Source organism: Scyliorhinus torazame, chromosome 24 (genome assembly GCF_047496885.1).
Source record: "Scyliorhinus torazame isolate Kashiwa2021f chromosome 24, sScyTor2.1, whole genome shotgun sequence".
In the NCBI taxonomy this organism is placed as follows: Eukaryota; Metazoa; Chordata; class Chondrichthyes; order Carcharhiniformes; family Scyliorhinidae; genus Scyliorhinus; species Scyliorhinus torazame.
Window position 1 is genome coordinate 50189822 of NC_092730.1, and position 19766 is coordinate 50209587.

At 45.8% G+C, this 19766-nt stretch overlaps 1 long non-coding RNA gene and 1 other non-coding gene across 2 annotated transcripts in view; one reads left to right on the plus strand and one right to left on the minus strand.

The window, feature by feature from the left end:
- Positions 1–19766, minus strand: part of LOC140400054 (uncharacterized) — a 155026-nt gene that overhangs the window by 4878 nt on the left and 130382 nt on the right. The window lies entirely within an intron of this gene.
- trnak-cuu (transfer RNA lysine (anticodon CUU)) lies at positions 10152–10224 on the plus strand. The gene has a single exon. It is a non-coding gene; the product is annotated as a tRNA-Lys (tRNA).

Consider the following 19766-nt stretch of genomic DNA (forward strand, 5'->3'; position numbering starts at 1 on the left):
TAAGGGAGTTATTCTTGAGTGACACAGTGAATTGGTGCAACCACATCACAGAATCAGAGAATGGTTACAGCGCAGAAAGATGTCATTTGGATAATCGTGTTTGCACCTTCTCTCCAACCAAGCATTACGACTTCGTGCCATTCCCCGGCCCTGTCCGCGAACTTCTACAATTGTTTTCTATTCAAGTAATCACCTGATGCCCTCTTGAACGCTTCAGTTGAACCTGCCTGCACCACACTCCCAGTCAGTGCATTCCAGACCCGAAGCACGCGTTGTGCAAAAGTGCTTCTTTTTCAAACATCTGCTTCCTTTGCAAATCAACTGAAATCTGTGCCCTCACGTTTTTGCTCTTTTAACTCGGGGGAACTGTTTCTCTCTATTTACTCCGCCTCGTCCGCTCATGATTTTGAACATCTCCATCATATCTACCCTCAGCCTTATCCTGTCGAAGGAGAACATTCCCAACATCTCTAATCTATCCTTATAAATGGAACCAATCCTGTAAACCTCTTCTGCACGCTCCCCAAATCGTCCACAGCCGTCCTATATCGTGGCTCCCAGAGCTGTGCAAAATATTCCATATGGTGTCTAACTGGTGCCTTGTACAGATTCAGCATAACCTCCTTCCTCTTGTTCTCTTTTCCATTCGGAATAAACCCAGAATAAGATCTGCTTTATTGTCTGTTCTCTACACCTGTCCTGCTACCATCGATTATCTATCCACACATACACCCACTTCTCTCTGCTCCTTCATCCCATAAATATTTGAATGGCAGCACCGTAGCATAGTGGTTAGCACTATGGCTTCACAGCGCTGGGTCTCAGGTTCGGATCATGCTTGGATCAGTGTCTGTGTTCTCCCTGTGTCTGCGTGGATTTCCTCCGGGTCCTCCGGTTCCCTCCCACCCTCCAAAGGTGTGCAGGTTAGGTGGATTGGCCATGCTAAATTGCCCTTAGGTTAGATGGGGTTGCTGGGATACGGGGATAGGGTGGAGGTGTGGTTTTCAGTGGGGTGCTCTTTGAAGAGCCGGTGCAGATTCCATCGTCCGAATGGCCACCTTCTGCACAGTAAATTCTATGATTCTATATTCCCTACCAAAATGCATCATCTCACACGTCTCCAGATTGAAAATCTTCTTTTGTTTTTTCAAGTTCTATCTAGATTGTCCACGTCTCAGTTTACAAAATTTCCAAGTTTGTACCATCATCAAACTTTGAAACTGTTCCCTGTGCACCATGATCTAGCACATTGTTATATATCAGGGAAAGCAAATATGCCAGCAGGAACCCAGGTGGAACACTACAAACCTTCTTCCAGTCCGAAAAGTTTCGATTGACCATTGTATTCTGTTTCTGATTATTCAACCACATTTATATCCATATTGCTACTGTCCCTTTTATTCCAGGAGCTACACATTTCGCTAATTCTGTGCAGTTTGGGTTTCCTTATTTGGGGAAAGATGTAAATACGTTGGAGACGGTTCAGAGGAGGTTTCCTCGATTGGTGCCAGGAATGAGCGGGGTTTCTATTGAGGAAAGGTTAGACAGACTGCACTTGTTTCCAGTGGAGATGTGAAGACTGACAGTTAATTTGATTGAAGTACATCAGATTTTGAATGGTCTTGACAAGGTGGACGTGGAAAGGATGTCACTGCTTGTGGGTGAGAGCAGAACTACTGGGCAGTTAAAAACAAGGATTTCGCCCTTTTCGGATGGAGATGTAGAAATTTCTCCCTCTCAGAGACTTTGGAACTCTGCCTCAGAAGGCGACGGAAGCGGGACATTGATTATTTCTAAGGTGGAGATTGAAAGATTCTTGTTCAGCATATAAACCAATGGTTTATCGGGGTTACATACAAACATTGCATTCAGCCAACTACCTGGATGCACAAGCGTTCGTTTGTTTTACTTGATATTTGAGGATAAATTCAGAGTCCGACACCATGGTGAAACAGTCTTTAAATGTCGTGTTCGTGTCTTCACATGTTCAGCACTGATATATTCTCTGGAGCTCAAACCTGCTCCCGATTTCAGTCAATGACACCATATCGATTGTCCTTATTAAAAAAATACAAGACTCGTCTAGGATTTGAACACGTGACCTCTCGCATTTTATCGCAAATGGAAGCTTTCTCAGAGATAATCATACCCCGAGACCAACGAGCTAACCGACGATCACAATTCACTCAAACCAGCTTCTCATTGCCTCCCGAAGCTTGTTGTATCAGCTCAAAGCGCTTCTTTATTCCTGTTCAATTTGGTTTCGTTGTTAAAATAAAATCAAAAGAAACAATTTTTGTCTCTTGCTTTTCGTACTGGGATCATTGGGTAAATTGGGGTATTTTTATAGAATTTACAGTGCAGAAGGAGGCCATTCGGCCCATCGAGTCTGCACCGGCTCTTGGAAAGAGCACCCTACCCAAGGTCAACACCACCACCCTATCCCCATAACCCAGTAAACCCCACCCAACACTAAGGGCAATTTTGGACACTAAGGGCAATTTATCATGGCCAATCCACCTAACCCGCACATCTTTGGATTGTGGGAGGAAACCGGAGCATAGAATGTGATTCTTTCATGTCGCCCCTCACCCTTCTCTGTTCATGTTGGGTTTGTTGGCCTCCACTGCGAACAGAATAAAACAGGACCTGAGGAAGGAGCAGTGCTCCGAAAGCTAGTGTTTGAAACAAACCTGTTGGACTTTAACCTGGTGTTGTCAGACTTCATACTGAACAGAATAAAAGACATACGGGCCCAGTCGTTGCTCTTGCTGAGTATTTCGCAGGCCCAGGCCAGATGGTGGGGGGTGAATGTAATGCGACATGAATCCAAGGTCCCGGTTGAGGCCGTACTCATGTGTGCGGAACTTGGCTACATGTTTCTGTTCGGCGGCTCTGCGATGTCGCGCGTCCTGAAGGCCGCCTTGGAGAACGCTTACCCGGAGATCAGAGGCTGAATGTCCTTGACTGCTGAAGTGTTTTCCGATGTGTTCTCCGGTGTGACATGTGAATATTCGATTCATTCTTTATCTGCAGTCTCTGTTCCTGTGTGTGGCACAGGTCTCCCCAGGCCAACTAGCCAGCCGCTGATTTGATCTCAGTTAAAATAACTTTTAATTGCGTCCCAAAGCCCATCAGTTTCCCCACAATTATAAATCAGAAATGTGAATGAACAATGTGACATTTATCTCTCTGTTCTGGTGATGATTAGAAGCAGTGATGTCAGTTTTCACCACTCGCCAAGTCAGCCTGTGGATGCGTCTCGCCAATCACGTGGGTAATGTAATTCTGCCAGTCAGTGTGTTCAGTTGGCATTTTAGGAGAAATTCGAAGTCATCAGTGGCCTCAGTGTGAGTGATAGAACATTACAGCACAGAACAGGCCCTTTGGCCCACGATGATGTGCCGACCCTTTGTCCTAGATTAATCATAGAATTTACAGTGCAGAAGGAGGCCATTCGGCCAATCGATCTGCACCAGCCCCCGGAAAGAGCACCCCACCCTTGGACTGTGGGAGGAAAACGGAGCATCCGGAGGAAACCCATGCACACACGGGGACGATGTGCAGACTCCGCACAGACAGTGATCCAAGCCGGAATCGAACCTGGGACCCTGGAGCTGTGAAGCAATTGTGCTATCCACAATGCAACCGTGCTGCCCTTAAGAAGAAATTAATCTACACTATATCATTCTACCGTAATCCATGTACCTATCCAATAGCTGCTTGAAAGGCCCTAATGTTTCCAACTCAACTACTTCCACAGGCAGTGCATTCCGTGACCCCACTACACTCTGGGTAAAGAACCTACCTCTGACATCACCCCTATATCTTCCACCATTCACCTTAAATTTATGTCCCCTTGTAATGGTTTGTTCCACCCAGGGGAAACGTCTCTGACTGTCTACTCTATCTATTCCCCTGATCATCTATCAAGTCGCCCCTCACCCTTCTCTGTTCTAATGAGAAAAGGCCGAGCACCCTCAATCTTTCCTCGTAAGACCTACTCTCCATTCCATGCAACATCCTGGCAAATCTCCTTTGCACCTTTTCCAAAGCTTCCACATCCTTCCTAAAATGAGGCAACCAGAACTGTACACAATACTCCAAATGTGGCCTTACCAGGGTTTTGTACAGTTGCATCATCACCTCACGGCTCTTAAATTCAATCCCTCTGCTAATGAATGCTAGCACACCATAGGCCTTCTTCACAGCTCTAACCACTTGAGTGGCAACTTTCAAAGATGTATGAACATAGACCCCAAGATCTCTCTGCTCCTCCACATTGCCAAGAACCCTACCGTTAACTCTGTATTCCGCATTCATATTTGTCCTTCCAAAATGGACAACCTCACACTTTTCAGGTTTAAACTCCATCTGCTACTTCTCAGCCCAGCTCTGCATCCTATTTATGTCTCTTTGCAGCTGACAACAGCCCTCCTTACTGTCCACAACTCCACCAATCTTCGTATCGTCTGCAAATTTACTGACCCACCCTTCAACTCCCTCATCCAAGTCATTAATGAAAATCAAAACAGCAGAGGACCCAGAACTGATCCCTGCGGTACGCCACTGATAACTGGGATCCAGGCTGAATATTTGACATCCACCACCACTCTCTGACTTCTATCGGTTAGCCAGTTCGTTATCCAACTGGCCAAATTTCCCAGTATCCCATGCCTCCTTACTTTCTGCATAAGCCTACCATGAGGAACCTTATCAAATGCCTGACTAAAATCCATGTACAGTACATCCACTGCTTTACCTTCATCGACATGCTTGGTCACCTCCTCAAAGAATTCATTAAGACTTGTAAGGCAACACCTACCCCTCACAAATCCGTGCTGACTATCCCTAATCAAGCAGTGCCTTTCCAGGTGTTCAGAAATCCTATCCCTGAGTACCCTTTCCATTACTTTGCCTACCACCGAAGTAAGACTAACTTGCCTGTAATTCCCATGGTTGTCCCTATTCCCTTTTTTGAACACGGGTACGACATTCGCCACTCTCCAATCCCCTGGTACCACCCCTGTTGACAGTGAGGATGAAAAGATCATTGCCAACGGCTCTGCAATTTCATCTCATGCTTCGTAGAGAATCCTTCGATATATCCCGTCAGGCCCGGGGGATTTGTCTATCCTAAAGTTTTTCAAAATGACCAACACATCTTCCTTCCGAACAAGTATTTCCTCGAGCTTACCAGTCTGTTTCACAGTGTCCTCTCCAACAATATGGCCCCTCTCATTTGTAAATACTGAAGAAAAGTACTCGTTCAAGACCTCTCTTGTCTCTTCAGACTCAATACATAATCTCACGCTACTGTCCTTGATCGGTCCTACTCTCACTCTAGTCTTTCTCATATGTCTCACATGTGTGCAAAGGACCTTGGGGTTTTCCTTGATCCTACCCGCCAAAGATTTTTCATGCCCTCTCTTAGCTCTCCTAATCCCTTCCTTCAGTTCCCTCCTGGCTATCTTGTATCCCTCCAGCGCCCTGTCTGAACCTTGTTTCCTCAGCCTTACATAAGTCTCCTTCTTCCTCTTAACAAGACATTCAACCTCTCTTGTCAGCCATAGTTCCCTCACTCGACCATCTCTTCCCTGCCTGACAGGGACATACATATCAAGGACACGTAGTACCTGTTCCTTGAACAAGTTCCACATTTCACTTGTGTCCTTCCCTGACAGCCAATGTTCCCAACTTATGCACTTGAATTCTTGTCTGATAACATCGTATTTACCCTTCCCCCAATTGTAAACCTTGCCCTATTGCACGCACCTATCCCTCTCCTTTACTAAAGTGAAAGTCACAGAATTGTGGTCACGATCTCCAAAATTCTCCCCCACTAACAAATCTATCACTTGCCCTGGTTCATTGCCAACTCCCAAATCCAATATGGCCTCCCCTCTGGTCGGACAATCTGCATACTGTGTTAGAAAATCTTCCTGGGCACACTGCACAAACACCACCCCATCCAAACTATTTGATCGAAAGAGTTTCCACTCAATGTTTGGGACGTTGAAGTCACCCATGTTTACTATCCTGTGACTTCTGCACCTTTCCAAAATCTGTTCCCTAATCTGTTCCTCCACATCTCTGCTACTATTGGGTGGCCTATAGAAAACTCCCAACAAGATGACTGCTCCTTTCCTACTTCTGACTACAACCGATACTACCTCAGTAAGCAGATACTCCTCGAACTTCTTTTCTGCATCTGTTATACTATCTCTAATTAAAAACGCCCCCCCCCCCTCTTTTACCACCCTCCCTAATCTTATTGAAACATCTACAACCAGGGACCTCCAACAACCATTTCTGCCCTTCTTCTATCCAAGTTTCCGTGATGGCCACCACATCGTAGTCCCAAGTACCGACCCATGCCTTAAGTTCACCCACCTTATTCCTAATGCTTCTTGCGTTGGAGTATATACACCTCAACCCATCTCCGTGTCTGCAAGTACTCTCCTTTCTCAGTGTTCCCTTCCCCACTGCCTCACTGCACGCTTTGGAGTCCTGAATATCGGCTACTTTAGTTGCTGGACTACAAATCCGGTTCCCATTCCCCTGCCAAATTAGTTTAAACCCTCCCGAAGAGTACTATAAAATCTCCCTCCCAGGATATGGGTTCCCCTCTGGTTCAAATGCAACCCATCCAGCTTGTACAGGTCCCACCTTCCCCAGAATGCACTCCAATTATCCAAATACCTGAAGCCCTCTCTCCTGCGCCATTCCTGCAGCCACGTGTTCAACTGCACTCTCTCTCTATTCCTAGCCTCGCTATCATGTGGCACCGGCAACAAACCAGAGATGACAACTCTGTCTGTCCTGGCTCTTAACTTCCAGCCTAACTCCCTAAACTCGTTTATTACCTCCACACCCCTTTTACGACCAATGTCGTTGGTACCAATGTGCACCACGACTTCTGGCTGCTCACTCTCCCCCTTAAGGCTCCTGAAGACACGATCTGAGACAACCCTGTCCCAGGCACCCGGGAGGCAACATACCTTCCGGGAGTCTCGCTCGCGACCACAGAATCTCCTATCTATTCCCCTAACCATTGAATCTCCTATTACTATTGCTTTTCTATCCTCCCCCTTCCCTTCTGAGCCCCAGAGCCAGACTCAGTGCCAGAGACCTGGTCGCTAGAACCTTCCCCCGGTAGTTCATCCCCCCCAACAGCATCCAAAATGGTATACTTGTTTTGAAGGGGAACGGCCACGAGGGATCCCTGCACTGTCTGCCTGTTTGTTTTCTTTCCCCTGACTGTAACCCAGCTACTCTTGTCCTGTACCTTGGGTGTGGTTACCTCCCGTTAACTGTTCTCTATAACCCCTTCTGCCTCCCAGATGATCTGAAGTTCATCCAGCTCCAGCTCCAGTTCCCTAACACGGTCTCCGAGGAGCTGGAGTTGGGTGCACTTCCCGCAGGTAAAGTCTTTGGGGACACCTGTGGTATCCCTCACCACCCACATCCTACAGGAGGAGCATGCAACTGGCCTAGCCTCCAGCCCCTCTTACCTTACAGAATATAGCTGCCCTGTGGACCAACTGGACCTCGCCCTCCGACTCTGCTCCCAGTCAGCTGCACTCTCTGTAAACTCCTGGATCCCTTCTCGCTCTTTGCGGAAATGTAGGAAACGAAATGAAAGGAGCACCTTACTCCCTCCTCACCTAACTCCCTCAGTCACCAAACTCTCACTATAGCACTGAAATGCACCAAATTCAGCACTCCGTGCAAACCATGATGTTTATCATGATGTGGTCAAATGAGCGTCTGTTTCAGTCTTTCTGCGGGGAGTTTTCATGCTGAGGAGAAACATGTTGGACATGGTCTGGGAATGTTTCACTCCGGTCCATTCCCAACATTTTCTGCCCGGGTGGGATGGGCGTTTCCTTCCAAACGTTGCAGGACACTTTATTAATATTGATTAATGATCATTTATTAAGTATTGTTTCATATGTTTCGTGTAGTTTATTTAGAAATATTAATTATCAGACGCGATCAATTTTTACTTTAATTCCCCAAACAGCTAAATTGGGTGAAAACCATGAATGAAAGGCAAAGGGAGCCCCGGTCATTTGTGTGGTCAGTGGTTTGTTTATGGAGCTGAGTAAATATCCCGGAGCAGAGCCGCTGCGAGCGGGGTTCGAACCTCCGCGGGGATACAATAATGTGGGTTTGCCGTTTCTGTCCACACATCTGGATAGGAATGGAGCTGCTGCTGCCCGGGGAGCTGGACAAGCAAGAGGCACAGATATTGACCAACTGCACCCGCCCCAAATAGATTCCCCAAATTACCGAACAAAACAAAAACAAGCGCATACTGATCTTGTAAGAAACTATGACAGTGTCTCTGAAATCAATATACCAACACCTCTTGAAGATTCGATTTGCTGTAACAATTCACTCTGAACTGTCTCAATATCAGCCGTAATTCCTTCCCAGCTCTCAGAAAGGCGCTGACTGGTTCGAAGTTTGCTTCACTTTTCAAGGTCCGGCTCAATAAAATCAATCACAGGCCCATGACCTGCTTTCCTCCTGTTCTCAGACACATCCACTTTGTACAAGGGCGCACTAACTGGTTTTCAGAGTAAGAGTCAGACTGCAGTCACCTCGTTCTCTCTCGATCCCTTTATCTCAGAGCCACCTCACAACCAGGAATGGAACTTCTCACAGAGCCAAGAATGGAATAGTTTGTCGATTCTTCCACTGATTCAGGACCGTCCATCACCAGGACGTATTCGTCCAAAAGAGTTGGGATGAGATGGGGCTGAGTTTCACTGTGTATCCAATCAGCCCCCGGAGAAGCACAAAAACAAGGAGTGAGGAGAGAAAAAGAAACAAAGAAATAGATAGCGAGACAAAGGAAAGAAAACAAGAAAAAAAATTTCAAGTATGTTCCATTTCTGCCTCGATCATGTTACCCAGAAATACATTCAGCTGAATGAAACCAAACCACGTTTCCATTCGCTGCCATTCCTGCTTCTCCTTCCAAACGCTGCAGGAAACGTTATTATTTATTTATTGTTGCTTTGAGTGTGAGTTCCTTATTTATCTTTATATTGAAGAATGAAATGAAAATCGCTTATTGTCACAAGTAGGCTTCAAATGTAGTTACTGTGAAAAGACCCTAGTCGCCACATTCCGGCGCCTGTTCGAGGAGGCTGGTACGGGAATTGAACCGTGCTGCTGGCCTGCCTTGGTCTGCTTTCAATGCCAGCGATTTAGCCCTGTGCTAAACCAGCCCCGTTTAGTTTTAAAAAATAACGTTTTTCGAAAAAACTGAATTCGATAAATGTTCATACCGTTAACAGACAACCAACCGAAATTCCGATTAATTGTCGAGCCCGGGCTTCCCGGGGGAGTTAAACAAACATTTCGAATCACAGCCGCTGCGAGCAGGATTCGAACCAGCGCGGGAAAACATTATTTAATTTGAGGTCTAACCACTCGCCCATCACAGCTGCGTCATTCAACATCAATTTGGTCGATAGAATACATTCTAAAACCAGCCTGGAATCACTCCAGGAAGTTATTGCATTCAAACGACCCCGGGGTTTATGTGAGGAGGGATTGAATTTTCGTTGAAAATGACCATTCGATTTGGAGAGACTCGGAAATCTCAGCTCCCTAAACGCACAATTCCACTGAATAAATATTTTGTGTAACGACATCAGTTACATTGGAAATATATTAGAAATTCATGTTTCTTTTCAAATGCAGCAGCACTACACTTCCCAGTCTGGAAGAAAATTAAAATGATGAAATCTAGAAATTACAGAGGAGACCTGTGCAGACCGAATGGTCACATGATGACCTGATGACGCAATTAAAATGATCACGTGTCGGGATTCCGGCAGTTCCCCGGATCGCGGTCAGAGCACAAGCCAGGAGCAGCTGCTCAATTATTAAATCAGTTATTTTTTATTACAACTCCTTGGTCGCCAGTCATTGAGAGACCAGCATTTCTACATGGTGTCAGGAGTGGGCAGTATGGCAGAAGGACACCACCGCATCAACATCCTTGGATCATAGAATCGTAGAATCTCCAGCGCAGAAGGAGGCCATTCGGCCCAACGAATCAGCACTGACCCTCCGAATGAGCACCGCAGCAACTCTCTTCAAGAAGAGGTTTAATAGATACTGCACCAGCAGCCCGGCTAGCTCAGTCGATAGAGCATGGGACTCTTAATGCCAGGGTCGTGGGTTCGAGCCCCACGTTCGGCGCGTATATGTTATTATCGGAAAATATTGATGCTGAATGAACTGTCTTCATAACAGGAACACAAGGTTCTGTCGCTGGACTGGGAATCCAGGGGTCTGGTGACAAGATTTAATAAATCTGGAATTGAAATTTCGCCTCATGTTCTGCTCCAGACGGATCATATTTCCACAACAGGGATTGATTTGACTGAACCACAATGAAGATGTGTCACCGGCAGACTCACGGTTCCACGATGGAGAGAGAACAGCTGCATATCAGAGAGCACAGTTACACAGCAGGAGAGACATTTACAAACAGGGCCTTCTCCACCTTGGCACCTTTTCTGTGTCATTGTGTGTGTCCTGATAGTCTCTTCCTGCTTTTCTGTGTGTCTTTCTCTGTCTGTCACGGCCGTGCTGATTTTCCGTATTAATCTCACTTTTCCCAAACAATAATTGTGATTGATAGATACAGACAGATTTCCACACTGACATTCAGTACCAATGTCTAATAGAGACTGAAACCCACCCTCACATACAGTACCAGACATTGACTCATAATGAAGGAATTCTGCTCTCACAACCTGTCCCAGAGACTGAGGTGTAGTGTGTTCCCTCCACTCGCGAACACTACCTGTGATTTACAGATACAGAACAAATCTCAGTCAGGTGCGTAGCAGAGTTTGATGGGTACGACATGGATTCCACAATCACCTTCTCTGGGCCAGATAATCAGATGCAGTCGACACGAGGTGCCTGTGTTGTTTTAACAAGAGTTTTACACAAGAACCGGAACACATTTACACAATAACAGGGTATAAGACGTAGGAGCAGAAGTAGGCCATTCAGCCCATCGAATATGCTCCGTATTTTAATGAGATTATGATTGATCTGATGTATGACGCGTTATGACCTCATACAGTGGCACGTTGTCACAGTGGTTACCTCACAGCGCCAGCGACCCGGTTCAATTCCAGGCTTTGGTCACTGACTGTGTGGAGTTTGCACTTTCTCTCCGTGTCTGTGTGGGTTCCAACCGGGTGCTGTGATTACCTCGCACAGTCCAAATGTGTGCGGGTTAGGTGGACTGTCCATGCTAAATTGCCCCTTAGTGTTCAGAAAGTTGGGTGGTGTTACAGGGATGTGGTGCAGAGATAGGGACGCGGTCAAAGGGTCGGTGCAGAGTCGATGGGCAGGATGGCCTCCTTTTACATTTTAATGATTGCATGATAATCCTCATGTCCACTTTCCCGGGTTTTTATCACTAGATTTCATGATGAACCTTTAAAACCAACATTCCAACCAAGCCTCAGGTACCAGTAACTCCTCAATGGTCGTTAATTTCCCGGCTGTCTATCATTTGGTCAGTCTGAGGAAGTCACGTCCTGGAAATGTCATACATTGATCCAGTTCTAAAGTAAATTAAGTCGCTCTAGTCCCTGATGACCATAGGCTGCTTTCCCCGTTAACGGTGAGATCTGACTGGTGGTGATTTAACCTGAGGATCATAAGACCATAAGACATAGGAGCGGAAGTAAGGCCATTCGGCCCATCGAGTCCACTCCACCAATCAATCATGGCTGATTTCAACTCCATTTACCCGCTCTCTCTCCATAGCCCTTAATTCCTCGAGAAATAAAGAATTTATCAACTTCTGTCTTAAAGACACTCAACGTCCCGGCCTCCACCGCCCTCTGTGGCAATGAATTCCACAGACCCACCACTCTCTGGCTGAAGAAATTTCTCCTCATCTCTGTTCTAAAGTGACTCCCTTTTATTCTAAGGCTGTGCCCCCGGGTCCTAGTCTCCCCTGCGAATGGAAACAACTCCCCTACGTCCACCCTATCTAAGCCATTCATTATCACCATACCTCAGGCGAGGGGCAAGGTTGTGAAGGCTGGGTTTTCATGATTCCGTTCTATATTTACCGTGTGATCAGAATCTAATTAACCTGGTGTTGTCTCTGTTAATATTGTCTCATGGTAAGGCAAACATCACCGATTGGATAGACGAGTGATCGTTCTTCAGTCTTGTCATGGACGGACCCGCTGAATATTGAGGCACTTTCTGAAAAGTTTGCCTTTCTACCAGGAATAGTCTCATCCCAACACAATAATTTATCATTAATCTGCTCCAAGTATACTTTCATGACTCGCTGAAAGAATATACTCTATTTCCTGGAGATACCTGTAACTCAATGATCAGACTCTGTCCATCGTGAAGTGTGAGTTCCGATGATCGACGGATTCCTCTGTGAAGCCGGGAGCGTTTGTTTTTGCTGTCAAATGCTGGTTGATTCCAGTCTTTCAGCGGGGGCCTTTCACACTGTGTGGAAACATCTTGGAAATAATATTGAAATGTTTCACATCAGTCCATTCATAAAAGTCCCTGAATGTGATGGGAATTCATTTTACCAACAAAATCTGCATTTCCATCATTGAACACCGGGCTGAAATTAAATGAAATGAAATGAAAATCGCTTATTGTCACAAGGAGGCTTCAAATGAAGTTACTGTGGAAAGCCCCTAGTCGCCACAGTCCGGCGCCTGTTTGGGGAGGCTGGTACGGGAATTGAACAATGCTGCTGGCCTGCCTTGGTCTGCTTTTCAAGCCAGTGATTTAGCCCTGTGCTAAACCAGCCTCTGAAGACAAAGTGGCGCATATTTTCCATCAATTCATGGATGCAACACGAATTAAGACTTTTTGGCGCATGCATTTGTGGGTTGAGGTGGCCGAGTGGTTAAGGCGTTGGACTGCTAATCTATTGTGCTCTCTGTGCGACCGAATCCCATCCTCGTCGATTTTTCATCCGCTAGTTGCTCGGAAGTGGGACTCATTTTTCCAAGATGGGTCTGCAGTAACTGATGTGACAATCCAGTCCAAGTTGTCAGGCCAGATTGCAGCGAGTTGTGTTGGAAAAGCGAGAATTCAAAATTCAGTCTTGTTCTGATTGAGATGAATTGATCGGGTAGTGAGAGAGGAACCACTTTGATTTGATTTATTGTCCCATGAAAAGTATTTCTCTGCTCCCAATGGAACATACACATTACATAGATAATAGACAGAAAAAGAATAATCGACACAGTGCATTGCCAAATGGTACATGGACAAACAGTGATTGGTTACAGTGCGGAACAAGTGGACAAACAAAGCAAACCCATGAGCAAGAGCAGCATAGGGCGTCGTGAATAGTGTTCTTACAGGGAACAGATCAGTCCGAGGGAGAGTTGTTGAGGAGTCTAGTAGCTGTGGGGAAGAAGCTGTTCCTATGTCTGGATGTGCGGGTCTTCAGACTTCTGTACCTTCTGCCTGATGGAATAATCAGTAAAAAGGTAAAACCTGGGTGGGAGGGTCTCTGATAATGTTGTCTGCTGTCCTGCGGCAGCGGGGGTTGGAGACAGAATCACTGTGAGGGTGGCAAGCTTGTGTGATACGTTGGGCTGATGTCACCACACTGCAGTTTCTTGCGACCTTGGGCCGAGCAGTTGCGATCCCAAGCTGTGATGCAGCCCGATAGGATGCTCTCTGTGGTACATCTGTAGACGTTTGTGAGAGTCGATGCAGACATGACGAATTTCCTCTCCTTCCGTAGGAGGTAGAGACGATGTTGGGTTTCTAGACTGTTGCATCAACATGAGTGGACCAGGACAGACTGTTGGTGAGGGTGACACCCAGAAATGTAATGCTATCCACCATCTCCACTTCGCAGCCATTGATGCAGACGGGTGTGTGTGTTGTGCAACGCTTCCTGGCGTCGATGATCAGTTCCTTGATCTTTCCGACATTTAGAGACAGGCTGATTTAGGTACACTATGCAACCAAGTGATTTATCTACCTCCTGTATCTGATTCGTCATTGTTTGCGATACGACCTACCACAGTGGTATCATCCACAAACATATAGATTGAGTTGGAGCTAAATCCTGCCACACAGGATGTGCCTCCATATTCAGCGGGTCCGGCCATGACAAGACTGAAGAACGATCACTCGTCTATCCAATCAGTGAGGTTTGCCTCACTGTGAGACAAGATTGTCTAAGAGAACACCAGATAAATTAGATTCAGATCACACGGTTATACTAGAACTGAATCATGAAAATCCCACTTTCTCATAATTCCCGTTCCAGCCTCCCCGAACAGGCGCCGGAATGTGGTGACTCGGGCTTTTCACAGTAACTTCATTGAAGCCAACTTGTGACAATAAGCGATTATTATTATTATTATTGCTCGTCGCCTGAGGTATGGTGATCCTCAGGTTAAATCACCACCAGTCAGATCTCACCCTCAAAGGGGAAAGCAGCCTATGGTCATCAGTGACTAGAGCGACTTAATTTACTTTAGAACTGGATCAATGTATGACATTTCCAGGATGTGACTTCCTCAGACTGACCAAATGATTGACAGCCGGGAAATTAACGACCATTGCGGAGTTACTGCTACCTGGGGCTTGGTTGGAATGTTGGTTTTAAAGTTTCATCATGAAATGTAGAGATGAAAACCCGGGAAAGTGGACATGAGGGTTATCATGAAATCATTCAAATGTAAAAGGAGGCCATTCTGCCCATCGACTCGGCACCGATTCTCTGAAAGAGCCTCTGTGTCCCCACCACATCCCTGTAACACCACCCAACTTTCTGAACACCAAGGAGCAACTTAGCATGGACACTCCACCTAACCCGCACACATTTGGACTGTGCGAGGAAATCGCAGCATCCGGAGGAAACCCACACAGACACGGAGAGAAAGTGCAAACTCCACACAGTCAGTGACCAAAGGCTGGAATTGAGCCGGATCGCTGGCGCTGTGAGGTAACCACTGTGACAATGTGCCACCGTATGAGTTCATAACACGTCATATATCAGGTCAAGCATGATCTCATTGCAATACGGAGCATATTCGATGGGCTGAATGGTTTACTTATGCTTCTATATCTTATACCCTGACATTGTGCAATATTCTGCTATTTGTCTCTAAAACCTTGTTAAAACAATGTTTAGCGAGTTGGTCACATCGCAGGTGAAAGGTACTGAAGGAGATAGAAAATGGGTGACCAAAAGACAGAGCAAGAGTCGGAAAGCAGTGCAGGTGTCCCCTGCGGTCATCTCCCTGCAAAACAGATACACCGCTTTGGATACCGTTGAGGGAGATGGCTCACCAGGGGAAGGCAACAGCAGCCAGGTTCATGGCACCGTGGCTGACTCAGCTGCGCAGCCGGGCAGGAAGAAGATTGGCAGGGCTATAGTGATAGGTGACTCAATCGTAAGGGGAATAGACAGGCGGTTCTGCGGACACAATCGAGACTCCAGGATGGTATGTTGCCTCCCTGGTGCAAGGGCAAAGGATGTCTCGGAATGCCTGCAGGACATTCTGGTGGGGGGGGGGGTGAACAGCCAGCTGTCGTGGTGCACATAAGCACTGATGATATAGGTTAAAAAAACGGGGTGAGGTCCTACAAGCTGAATTCAGGGAGTTAGGAGTTAAACTTAAAAGTAGGGCCTCAAAGGTAGTAATCTCAGGATTGCTACCAGTGCCACGAGCTAGTCAGAGTAGGAATGTGAGGATAGATAGGATGAATGCGTGGCTCGAGAGATGGTGCAAGAGGGAGGGATTCAAATTCCTGGGGCATTGGAACCGGTTCTGGGGGTGGTGGGACCAGTACAAACCGGACGGTCTGCACCTGGGCAGGGCTGGAATTGATGTCCTAGGGAGAGTGTTCGCTAGAGCTGTTGGGGAGAGTTTAAACTAATGTGGCAGGGGGATGGGAACCGACGCAGGAATTTGGAAGGTAGTAAAACAGGGACAGAAACAAAAGGCAGTAAGGGGGAAAGTGTAAGGCAGAGAAGCCATAGTCAAAAATCAAAAAGGGCGACAGTACAAGATACAGTGACTGAGGGGAGCTCCGTGAATAGGACCAGGAATACTAAAAGGAATAAAACGGGAAGTAAAAACATGAATGGTAAGCGACGCGGCAGGTTGTTACATGACTTTATGGGTTCAACCACAAGGAAAATCAGGAGAAAGGTTAAGAGGAAATATAACTTAGGAGAGGTTACTGATCGAGGTGGTAAGATTCAGAACAGAGGTAAAAAAGCCAACATAAGTGTACTTTACCTGAATGCTCGTAATAATCAGAATAAGGTAAATGAGATGGTGGTGCAAATCATCGTGAATGACTATGATTTAGTGGCCATTACTGAAACATGGTTAAAGGATGGTGTCGACTGGGAGTTAAATATCCGAGTAAATCAAACTATACGGAAGGGCAGAGTGGTTGGTAAGTGAGGTGGTGTAGCTCTGTTATTTAAGGATGACATCTGGGCAATAGTAAAGGATGACATCGGTGCTATGGAGGATAAGGTTGAATCCATTTGGGTGGAAATCAGGAATAGTAAGGCAAAAAAGTAACTGATAGGAGTCATCTATAGGCCAACAAATAGTAACATTATGGTGGGGCAGGCAATAAACAAAGAAATAACTGATGCATGTCGAAATTGTACAGCAGTTAACATGGGGGATTTTAATCTACATGTCGATTGGTTTAACCAGGTCGGTCAAGGCAGCCTTGACGAGGAGTTCATAGAATGTATCCAAGACAGTTTCCTAGAACAGTATGTAATGGAACCTACGAGTGAACAAGCGGTCGTAGATCTGGTCCAGTGTAATGAGACAGGATTGATTCAGGATCTCATAGTTAGGGATCCTCTCGGAAGGAGCGATCACAATACGGTGGAATTTAAAATACAGATGGAGACTGAGAAAGTAAAATCAAACACGAGTGTTTTGTGCTGATAGAAAGGAGTTTACAGTGGGATGAGAGAAGAACTAGCTAAGGTAGACTGTGAGCAAAGACTTTATGGTGAAACAGTTGAGGAACAGTGGACAACCCTACAAGCGATTTTTCACAGTGCTCAGCAAAGGTATATACCAACAAAAAGGAAGGACGGTAGAAAGAGGGAAAATCGACCGTGGATATCTAAGGAAATAAGGGAGAGTATCAAATTGAAGGAAAAAGCATACAAAGTAGCAAAGATTAGTGGGAGACTAGAGGACTGGGAAATCTTTAGCGGGCAACAGAAAGCTACTAAAAAAGCTATAAAGAAGAGTAAAATAGATTATGAGAGTAAACTTGCTCAGAATATAAAAACAGATAGTAAAATTTTCTACAAATATATTTTAAAATAAATAGTGACTAAGGTAAACATTGGTCCTTTAGAGGATGAGAAGGGAGATTTAATAATGTGAGATGAGGAAATGGCTGAGTAACTGAACAGGTTTTTTGGGTCGGTCTTCACAGTGGAAGACACAAATAACATGCCAGTGACTGATATAAATGAGGCTATGACAGGTGAGGACCTTGAGAGGATTGTTATCAATAAGGTAGTAGTGATGGGCAAGCTAATGGGGCTAAAGGTAGACAAGTCTCCTGGACCTGATGGAATGCATCCCAGAGTGCTAAAAGAGATGGCTAGGGAAATTGCAAATGCACTAGTGATAATTTACCAAAATTCACTAGACTCTGGGGTGGTCCCGGCGGATTGGAAATTAGCAAACGTGACACCACTGTTTAAAAAAGGAGGGAGGCAGAAAGCGGGTAATTATAGGCCAGTGAGCTTAACTTCGGTAGTAGGGAAGATGCTGGAATCTATCGTCAAGGAAGAAATAGCGAGGCATCTGGATGAAAATTGTCCCATTGGGCAGACGCAGCATGGGTTCATAAAGGGCAGGTCGTGTCTAACTAATTTAGTGGAATTTTTTGAGGACATTACCAGTGCGGTAGATAACGGGGAGCCAATGGATGTGGTATATCTGGGTTTCCAGAAAGCCTTTGACAAGGTGCCACACAAATGGTTGCTGCATAAGATAAACATGCATGGCATTAAGGGGAAAGTATTAGCATGGATAGAGGATTGGTTAGTTAATAGAAAGCAAAGAGTGGGGATTAATGGATGTTTCTCTGGTTGGCAATCAGTAGCTAGTGGTGTCCCTCAGGGATAAGTGTTGGGCCCACAATTGTTCACAATTTACAGAGGTGATTTGGAGTTGGGGACCAAGGGCAATGTGTCCAAGTGTACAGACGACATTAAGATGAGTGGAAAAGCAAAAAGTGCAGAGGATACTGTAAGTCTGCAGAGCGATTTGGATAGGCTAAGTGAATGGGCTAGGGTCTGGCAGATGGAATACAATATTGACAAATGTGAGGTTATCCATTTTGGTAGGAATAACAGCAAAAGGCATTATTATTTAAATGATAAAATATTAAAACATGCTGCTGTGCAGAGAGAACTGGGTGTGCTAGTGCATGAGTCACAAAAAGTTGGTTTACAGGTGCAACAGGTGATTAAGAAGGCAAATGGAATTTTGTCCTTCATTGCTAGAGGGATGGAATTTAAGACTAGGGAGGTTATGCTGCAATTGTATAAGGTGTTAGTGAGGCCACACATGGAGTAGTGTGTTCAGTTTTGGTCTCCTTACTTGAGAAAGGACATACTGGCAAGGTGGATACAGAACTGGCTAGGCCATAGAAGGCAGAGAGTAGCAATGGAGGGATGCTTTTCTAATTGGAGGGCTGTGACCAGTGGTGTTCCACAGGGATCAGTGCTGGGACCTTTGCTCTTTGTAGTATATATAAATGATTTGGAGGAAAATGTAACTGGTCTGATTAGTAAGTTTGCAGACGACACAAAGGTTGGTGGAATTGCGGATAGCGATGAGGACTGTCTGAGGATACAGCAGGATTTAGATTGTCTGGAGACTTGGGCGGAGAGATGGCAGATGGAGTTTAACCTGGACAAATGTGAGGTAATGCATTTTGGAAGGGCTAATGCAGGTAGGGAATATACAGTGAATGGTAGAACCCTCAAGAGTATTGAAAGTCAAAGAGATCGAGGAGTACAGGTCCACAGATCACTGAAAGGGGCTACACAGGTGGAGAAGGTAGTCAAGAAGGCATACGGCATGCTTGCCTTCATTGGCCGGGGCATTGAGTATAAGAATTGGCAAGTCATGTTGCAGCTGTATAGAACCTTAGTTAGGCCACACTTGGAGTATAGTGTTCAATTCTGGTCGCCACACTACCAGAAGGATGTGGAGGCTTTAGAGAGGGTGCAGAAGAGATTTACCAGAATGTTGCCTGGTATGGAGGGCATAAGCTATGAGGAGCGATTGAATAAACTCGGTTTGTTCTCACTGGAACGAAGTAGGTTGAGGGGCGACCTGATAGAGGTATACAAAATTATGAGGGGCATAGACAGAGTGGATAGTCAGAGGCTTTTCCCCAGGGTAGAGGGGTCAATTACTAGGGGGCATAGGTTTAAGGTGAGAGGGGCAAAGTTTAGAGTAGATGTACGAGGCAAGTTTTTTACGCAGAGGGTAGTGGGTGCCTGGAACTCACTACCGGAGGAGGTAGTGGAGGCAGGGACGATAGGGACATTTAAGGGGCATCTTGACAAATATATGAATAGGATGGGAATAGAAGGATACGGACCCAGGAAGTGTAGAAGATTGTAGTTTAGTCGGGCAGTATGGTCGGCACGGGCTTGGAGGGCCGAAGGGCCTGTTCCTGTGCTG